We start from the raw sequence: 9,162 nt of genomic DNA, 5'->3' as shown, positions 1-9,162 counted from the left end.
GGAGGTGCGACAACTGCAATTTCTCGCAGCTGAGCGGCTAGGCCCGGCTTGACGGCGATGGCCTCGTGCGCAATAGAAATGGAATGGCGGTGGTTTGCGGCTGGGTGAGAGGAGGAGCGGCGGCGGCACCACCCTGGCTTGGTTGCCTTGGCTACGATCTAGGAGTGCCGAACTGTGAGTGTGGAGCATGGGGAGCAATACTCCGGGCGAAAGCCCTTACCGTATTTCCTGCCGGCGTACATGACGGCGGTGCCCTATGGCGTCGTTCCCCACGCTGGGAAGCGTCACATCGGAGCTCCAACCCTATTGCCTGGGTTTCTCTGGGTGAAAACCTCTAGTTCCTGGACGAGTGATAGCGGAGCCCTCAACGTTGTACCCTTCTTGGAGGCATCATCTCTAGATACCTATCCCAGCCCTTGGCATTTCTGGTTCATTAGTCATGGGCGGTCGCAGTCAGTGGCGGCAATCTCTCTTCTTGGCAAGCTGAACGGGTGTTGTTTACCCAACATGTAGGTTTTCACGTGGCTATGGTGGCGGTCGAAGGTTCCCGCATGATTGTCAATTGTGGTTGCTTGCAGCGGACCGCGGCGGTTGGCGTTGCTTGGCATCCGTCAGTGCGGAGTGGGACTGCATGGGAGGACAGCGCTTGTGGCATCCACATTGTGGGTTGTCCAGCTTGGCTAGACTATCTGATGTGGTACATCACCGGAAGATGGCGCAAGCGACTTCTTCGACATGCTAACATGGCAACAGAGACTTTTTACGCGGGACAACTGAGGTTTCCCAACCAAGACAAATTAAGATTTCTGTAGTAGTGGTAGTGACTCAGCGGTTTGACGGAGATCCAGGGTGGCAGGGCAAATTCACCCACCACCCTGACGGTAACTTAAGAAACAGATCCGTGATGTGGAAACTGAGGTGGGCGTGCCATGGTCCCCGCGTGCAGTGTTTCCTTGAGGCGACGAGAGTGAGGTGGAGTGTCCAACGGTAGATGTGGTGAGGCCCCTGTGTTTTGTGTTATCGAGGTGGCGACTATGAGGCAGCCCGTGAGAGGTCCGGATTCGGTATATAGAAAAAATCTTAGTTGCTTTTGTATATAGAAAAAAGCCCGTGAGAGGTACGACATTGCCTCTCCCGGTTTCCTTAGCTTTTGTATATAGAAAAGCTTAGTTGCTTATACACAAGAAAAAGCTTTTAATCCAAACAAATTCTACGAATACACAGCGGAAATTCCTAAAAATGTCCCAAGCACTTCCAAAATTCATCCATGTGCTCACCATCTTGTAGACCTTTAGGTATGATATTAATCAAAATAACAGATCCTTGTATTTATTTAAGGAATAAATGCATTTAAAAAAAATTATAATCCTCAATCCTAGCTAACGCTATGATGATATTTGATATTCACTACTGGAAAAAAGTGCCCATAGGCACCGGTTGGTAAAGGGCTAAGGTACCGGTTCTTGAACCGGTACCCTGAAATCGAGACCAAAAGTCACGGTCATGAGCACCGGGTAGAAGAACCGCGGTTGGTAAAGGGCTAAGGTACCGGTTCTTGAACCAGTACCCTGAAATCGAGACCAAAAGTCACGGTCATGAGCACCGGGTAGAAGAACCGGTGCCTAAGGCTAGTATTTTTTTTGGCAAAAGTGGTTGGGTGGGATTCGAACTCAGGATCTCTTGCCTCACATGAACCCTTCTTACTATCTCGCCTACATATCACTTTTGATAGGAAGATAGATAATTTTCTGTTGAAATAACTCATGGATGAGCCTAGGGTACCAATTGGTAACACCAACCGGTACCTAAGGCTCATCCATAGGCATTAGTTGGTGGTACCACCGGTACTAATGTAAAAGTTACCACCCGGTACCTATGGAGAACCTTAGCAACCGGTACCTAAGACTCATCCATAGGTCACATTCCCATCCACCTCAAAAGTACCAGTACGAAGATGAACCTAGCATAGATACTGGTTAATCTTCATTCTAGTACTTTTAGGGTGGACCTTTGGCGTGTTTTGTACTAGTGATTGCAAATGTAAAAACCATAAAACAATATATTCCTTAAGGATCACACGATATCTAAATATGGTACGTACTCCATGTAAGGACAACATTCAAACAATTTACATTTAATATTCTTGCAGTTCAATGTACTCCCTCCGTCCTAAAATGTAGGTCATTATAGAGTTTTTAGGACAGATTATGATTGTGTAGAAAAGACTCTTCTACCCCTAATTATTATGTATTGGAACTCTATTTGGGTCATTAAATATGTGCTAATTAAAGTAGTATGCCATTTTCCCATGCACCTCCCCCACATGCACCTCCTCTACATGGTTGCATGCACGTCTTTTATTAAGAAAAACCTGAAAACGATGCACAATTAAGATGGTTGGATCCACTTTCAACCTAGAATGACTTATATTTGAGGACAAATTTTGAATTCTAGAATGACCTATATTTCAAGACGGAGGGAATAAATTGTTCGAATGTTGTCCTCACATGGAGTATTGTCAGCCAATACACCGCGCGCTGTAAGTGAAATTTGTCAGCCAATAGACAGTTTCAAGTGAAATGCCAATAATACATCTGTATGTAGGTGAAAGTAATAGCTTCAACCGCTAAGGGTGTCATTATTAGTTTTGGAGCATAATCTGAGGCCACAATAAAAGCAATTACAAATTTACAATCAATGTCCAGCAACGACGTACAACTGGCGGCACATTGTTCCACCACTCTTCCACGGTACGTAACCAGATGGATACACTCACGCGCTACACAAACTCGACAGAAGAGAATTTAAAATCTAGAAGCCTCCAGATAAAAAATCTCAAGCCGTGTTTAGTTCGAACCCAAAATTTTTTTACGATAGAATCTTAATAATTTGAGGAACTAAATGAAGTCTATTTATAAAACTTTTTTCACAGATGGGTTGTAAATCGCGAGACGAATCTAATAATGCTAATTAATTCATAATTAATCAATAATTAGCGGATAGTTATTGTAGCATCACTATTGCAAATCATGAATTAAGTAGGCTCATTAGATTCATCTCGCGATTTACAGCCCATCCATATAAAAAGTTTTGTAAATAGATTTCATTTAGTACTCCATGTATATGTCGAAATATTCGATGTGATGTTTTTTTTGTTTACAGAGTTTATGAGCCTCATTGTTGCAACTGTTTGCAGGCTTGCAGCTATTGCGAGATCCGCGGCCGCTGCGCTTTACGTTACCAGCTAACTCCTGGCAATCTGTCGTCTGTCTCCACTCCAGTTGGACGCATGGACGGGCTGGACTTGACAGGAACTGAGTAAGGTCTTGTTTAGATCCCAAAATGTAAAATATAATTTTTTTAAATCACTTGCATGATGTACTAAATATAGTTAAAAAATAAATCATATTACACAAATGGACTGTAAATCGCGAGACGAATCTAATGAGCCTAAGTATGACGTGATTAGACACTAAATTGCTACAGTAATGCTATAGTATACATGCTCTAATGATGGATTAATTAGACTCATTAGATTCGTTTTGTGATTAGTCTACATTTAATATTTTAAATATTGAAGTTTTTTTTCTAAAAACGTAAAATGCAAAGTGATCTAAGAGCATCTCCAATAATTTGTCAAATTGGTTTCCATCATTGGTTTTTGACAAAAATAAGAAAAAATAGGTCTCCAACAGTTTGCTATCTCCCTTGCCATCTTTTGCCAACTTGGAAAATGCAGCCGTTCCACGCGCAAATATGCGCGCTGGCTACCGTCGCGCAAATTGCATGCTGCTCCTGCTGTACACTGCTGCTCCTGCCGATTACACACGAGCTGCTCGACCTGCATAATCATTGCCTGCTCTTATTGTATGCTGCTGCTCCTGACTTGATTGGACGTACTAGTAGAAGATTACGCTGCTGCTGATCCATGTCTCATCCTTGTCTCCTGCTCTTGATCCATTACACACTCGTATATTTATTTAAAATATATTTGATTGAACACTCTCCAGGCATGGCTCCTGGCCCGGGGTAAATGGATCAACAACAATTTAAAGCTTCGATAAACGGTTGGGAAGAGATCTGGATGGAGGAGAGGGCCGGAACGGAGAAGAACGCTACGCGCGAAGCAAAGAAACCGACCATGATAAGTCTTGTGGGCCTTCTTTTTTATTTTGCCAAGTCTAAAATAGCAAATTATTAGAGATGGACTATTTTTTTATTTGACATATAGTTTTGGGAGTTGCCAAGTAAAATTTGGCAACTCTGGGAGATGCTCTAAACACACCCTAACTTGCCAGCTGCCAGTTGCCACGCCGCATCAGCTCTCTATTATTAAAAGCTTCCCTCGTCCGTGTCCCTCCCCGCGTCAGTTCCCAATGGAGCACCCGTCTCCGCCGGAGACCGCGGCGGCGGCGTCCTCGCAGCGCGACGTGGAGCCGTCGTCTCTGCCGCCGCCGGCGCCGCAGAGGCTGCGCTGCGCTGTGCAGCATTACGAGTGGGGCCGGCGCGGGGCTGCCTCCCTCGTCGCTCGCCTCGCCGACGACCAGGACCCCGACTTGGCCCGGCCATACGCTGAGCTCTGGATGGGCACGCACTCGTCGGGCCCCTCCACGCTCCTCGACGACGGCGAGCTCCTCAGGGACTGGCTCGTGCGGAAACCCGACGCGCTCGGCCCCGCCGCCGCCGCGCGGTGGGGAGGCGAGATCCCATTCCTCTTCAAGGTATATAGCATCGGTCAACTGATGATTGACTCGGCGTACGTTTTGGCTTCGTCCGTGTCGAACGCCGGTTAACTCGATCGGCGACGCCTGGTCAATTTGCAGGTGTTATCGGTGGCCAAGGCGCTCTCGATCCAGGCGCACCCGGACAAGAAACTCGCCGAGGCGCTGCACGCGCTGCGGCCTTCCATCTACAAGGATGATAACCACAAGCCCGAGATGGCCATCGCCATCCCTGAGTTTCGGCTGCTTTATGGCTTTGCGGGCATGGAGGTATGACATGTCTCCAGAACCTGAACTACTGTATAATCTCAATTTTGGTTTGTCTCTCTCTCTCTCCTACCCCGTTTCTTTATCTCCGAGGAAACTTGTTCTATTTTATTTAATGTTCTAGTCTGCAAAGGACACATCCTTACCTACTACCTCGCAGTTCCAAATTATAATTCGTTTGATGTTTTGACCTTAAGTTTGAATACTAGTCTTATTCAAAAATATTGTGTAAACATAGTCAAATTTAAATTATTTTTAAAGTACTTTTATTAATAATGCAAGCCACAACAAAATAAGTGATATTTTGCACAAAAATTTAAATAAGATGTCAAATTTGGGGTAAAAAAGTTAAACAAATTATAATTTGGGGGCAGAGGAGGTATAAATTAACATACCCTTTATACAATCAAGGAGCTCAAGGATGTCCTGAGGACTGTACCTGAAGTTGAAGGGCTAGTTGGGCATGAGCATGCAGGCAAGCTGATGAGCTTGAAGGAGTATGATGAGGGTAATGAAATAAAATCCAGTTTGCAATCAGCTTTTGCTAAGCTAATGGCAGCAAGTAAAGAGAAGGTTTCTGAAGCACTTTCCAAACTGATCCGTCGCCTGAATATTGAGAGCAAGGTGAAAATTTTTCTTAGCTCATAATTGCTGTGATCTCCTACAGTTTGTTATGACATCAGTTTTACTAACGTCCACCTTCATATCCTGGAGGTTGCTAGCAAATTTGTCTCGCTCTGGTTCTTTTTTTTTATGATGCATTAACGTCTTCCTAATTCATGTTCCGTGAAAAGATATTTAGGTGCTACTATCTTTTAAATGATGAAAAAGTTGTTCAGGAGACGTTGAGTCCTTCATCAGTATCTTCATTTCTATATATAGCTCTATCGAGCTACGAACTATACAGATGGCAAAATAGTGAAAAAACGAAAAACAGTGAACCCCCATTTTTCAAATGCTCCCATAGATGGCATCATACCATAAGATGTCTCATCAGGGTGGAATATCTGCATCTGTTGGCTCGTTGCCACTTATGATCAAGTGAATGGTAATAATTCTACATGTTAATTGGGCAACTCTGATGGTGGCACTCTAGCACAGGAACAGGCTTTTAGCGGAGTATATCAGGTGAAAACACCACGGATTTTGAAACTGGCACAAATATGTCAAAACGCATGCCTAGAAGCTTTGCTTTTTTTTTGAAACTTGGCATCTATACCTGAGATTGTGAAACACATCGATGCAAAAACTCAAATTCAAACTCATTCGATCTTAATACATATGAAAACGAAAATTTTATGTGCATATCTACGACATGACAAAATTTGTTACCTAGTACATATGTAGGAGGAAATTTTGTATGTAGTGCATATGCACCTGATATTTGTCATTTTCACGTGAGTTAAGCTGTAGGTATGAACTTGAGGGGTTTCCACCTCAGCTTACAGTCAACACTCAACACCATTAAGTGCCAAACGTGGGTAGTATAGGTTAAATGCAAAAATGAGATAATATTAAGGTTGAACATATAGCTTACAAGATGATCATTTGCGGCTTGCAAAGCTAATTATCATGTTGGTTCAGATACATTTAGAATATTCTTTTTTTATTTTTGACAGATGTTAACATTATGTTTCCTTGAAAATAAAAAAGAACACATGTTTAGCATAACTGACAAAGTTGATCACAAAGCCTCAAAGATATATATTGCTTTTGTGACATGAACAATTGGAAACTGCAAACATTTACTACTAATAACATGTAGTTGTAAATCAGACGAAGCTTGAAATTTCTCCTTGCTAAAAGGCACCCCAAGGTTGCCATTTTTGTCTTCATCGTGCCATTACCCCTTTTGTTTGGATTGCATGATTTAAATGATTTTTTACAGGTCGTTTTTCTGTTACGGTGAGACATTTGCACCCGTGTTCCCTATTTTTTCATATGACATAATTTTGAAGTTCATTTACCAACCAACTTTTTTGGCACATCAAGTATAGTTGGGCCACCCAGTATTTTGGAAGCAGGTGTTAAATCTCAACAAACACCGCATATAAATTGAGTGTATAGGCGGTAAACTGCTGCATTCCATAATTATAGGCTGCTATCTGTGACAATTCAAATATTTGCAATTTTCTATGGTTGGAAAAGATCCTTGGATGGTGCTAACTCATAAGCTTGTAGACAGCCAGGCTACTTGTTTTTTCAAAATAAATATGTTTGCCTCATCATGCTTTCTTTATCTATCCAGATTAGAACCTTAACAGATAAAGAACAGCTGGTTTTGTCACTGGAGAGACAATATGAAGATGATATTGGTGTCATAGCAGCACTTTTCTTTAACTACGTCAAACTTGGTCCTGGTGAAGCACTTTATATTGGTGCAAATGAACCGCATGCGTATCTCTCTGGGGGAATGCATTGAATGTATGGCCACCTCAGACAATGTTGTCCGTGCTGGTTTGACTCCTAAGTACAAAGATATACAAACTCTCTGCTCAATGCTAACATACAAACAGGTCAGTGCCGTTATTACTATCGTGTCACGTCTAATATTTATATATATTTTACTTGTTCAACCTGTAAGCTAGGTTTAGGAATTATGTATTTGGCAAGTACATCCTTCACATTTGCAATGTTGCCAGTTAGAGGCGGAGCCAGAATTTGGATAAGGGGGGCTCATTTTCTTCTCTCTTTCCCTTCGTCTTCCTCTCTTCTCCTTCTTCCTCCTCTTCGCTATGCCAAAATTTCTTAGGTGTGTGTATGTGGGGGGGGGGGGGGGGGGGGGGGGGGGGGGGCTTGCCTCCAGTGGACAACATTGGGGTAGGGGGGGCCCACGCTGGCTCCACCCCTATTGCCAGTGATCTTCTCTGACCTATAATGTTGAACAACACAAGTTAGTACCTAATAAATTCACTAGGTTCATAATATATATTATCTTTGGTGTTAAAAAAGTATATGTTTTTGGAGAATAATCCTAGTTGTTTTCCCATATACACGCATTCATGGAAAACATTGAAATTTGGAAGTATTTTTTTGAATCAAGTAAATGAAATGAGCACATCTGTCAAGTCAAGAAACAAAAACTGGCTGATCGGCTCTTCAAAGCTAGCTAGCTAGGCTTGTAATTTGCTTCTTTGTTCTTATATTTTGTCAGTGTCATCAATCATGCATAAGAGCCTTTTCATGCAGGTATTCCCGGAAATCTTGCAAGGCGTCCGTGTGCAGCCATACGTAAGACGCTACACCCCTCCATTTGATGAGTTTGAGGTCGATTGCTGCTTGGTACCTGCCGGTGAACTGGTTATCCTATCCTCGGTGCCGGGCCCATTTGTCTTTGTCGTTATAACCGAGGAAGGTAAGCTCCAGGCAGATTCTCTATCTTCTGATGGAAAAAGAGCAAAGGAAGGCGATGTTTTCTTCGTGCCAGCATACACTGAGGTTAAGCTCTGGGCTGGGGTAAACAGCAGCTTCTTCAGTTAACGCGACTTTTTTATTTTTATATTTTTTAAAAATGTTTTTTACAGAAATATATTTTTGATTTCACATTTTACAGTTTTATACCCCTACCGCCCAGAGGGGGGCGGCAGAGATCTACATGTAAATAAATATATTTTTTTTTACGCGGAGGCTCCTGGCGGAAGCCTGCCGCCCCCCTACCGGGCGGTAGTCACTTGCCTCCCCCCCCAAATATAAAATTGTTGCTTGTGCTAAAGGTGGTCACAAACCATGTGTCCAAGCATTTGGGTGGGAGCCCTCCTGCCTTGCGCTTCACAATCTCATGTTAGTTTTCCTCCGAAATTCCAATAGATTCATGCATCTTATAGGAATCCTAAATTTCATAGGGTAATCCGTTGTCCCAAATTAAAGGTAACATTGGAAATTTTGCTATAGGCTTAAAATTCGCAAAAAAAAATCCTACGTTTTTCCTTTGTTCCAAAAAGGGGGGCCTTAGTTTGAAAAAAGAGGTCTATTAGACCCACAAGATTAGCATTTTGTTCATTGTATCAAATTGGTCAGCCCCAAATGCTTGGATACATAGTTTGTGCCCACCTTTAGCACAAGCACCAATTTTATATTTGGGGGGGGGAGCCTGCCGCCCCCGCCGGGCGGGCGGGTTGCCTGCCGCACGGCAGGGGGCGGCAAACTCCCGCCAGGGGCCTTCGTGCAAAAAAAA

The 9,162-nt window shown here is 43.1% G+C and overlaps 1 pseudogene; it reads left to right on the top strand.

The window, feature by feature from the left end:
• Positions 1 to 4,376: 4,376 nt before the first annotated feature.
• On the top strand, positions 4,377 to 8,468 carry LOC120677987 (annotated as a pseudogene).
• Positions 8,469 to 9,162: the final 694 nt, after the last annotated feature.

Source organism: Panicum virgatum, chromosome 6N (assembly GCF_016808335.1).
Source record: "Panicum virgatum strain AP13 chromosome 6N, P.virgatum_v5, whole genome shotgun sequence".
NCBI classification, from domain to species: Eukaryota; Viridiplantae; Streptophyta; class Magnoliopsida; order Poales; family Poaceae; genus Panicum; species Panicum virgatum.
Note: the sequence above shows the minus strand (reverse complement) of the source record. Positions and strands in the feature narration are given on the sequence as shown.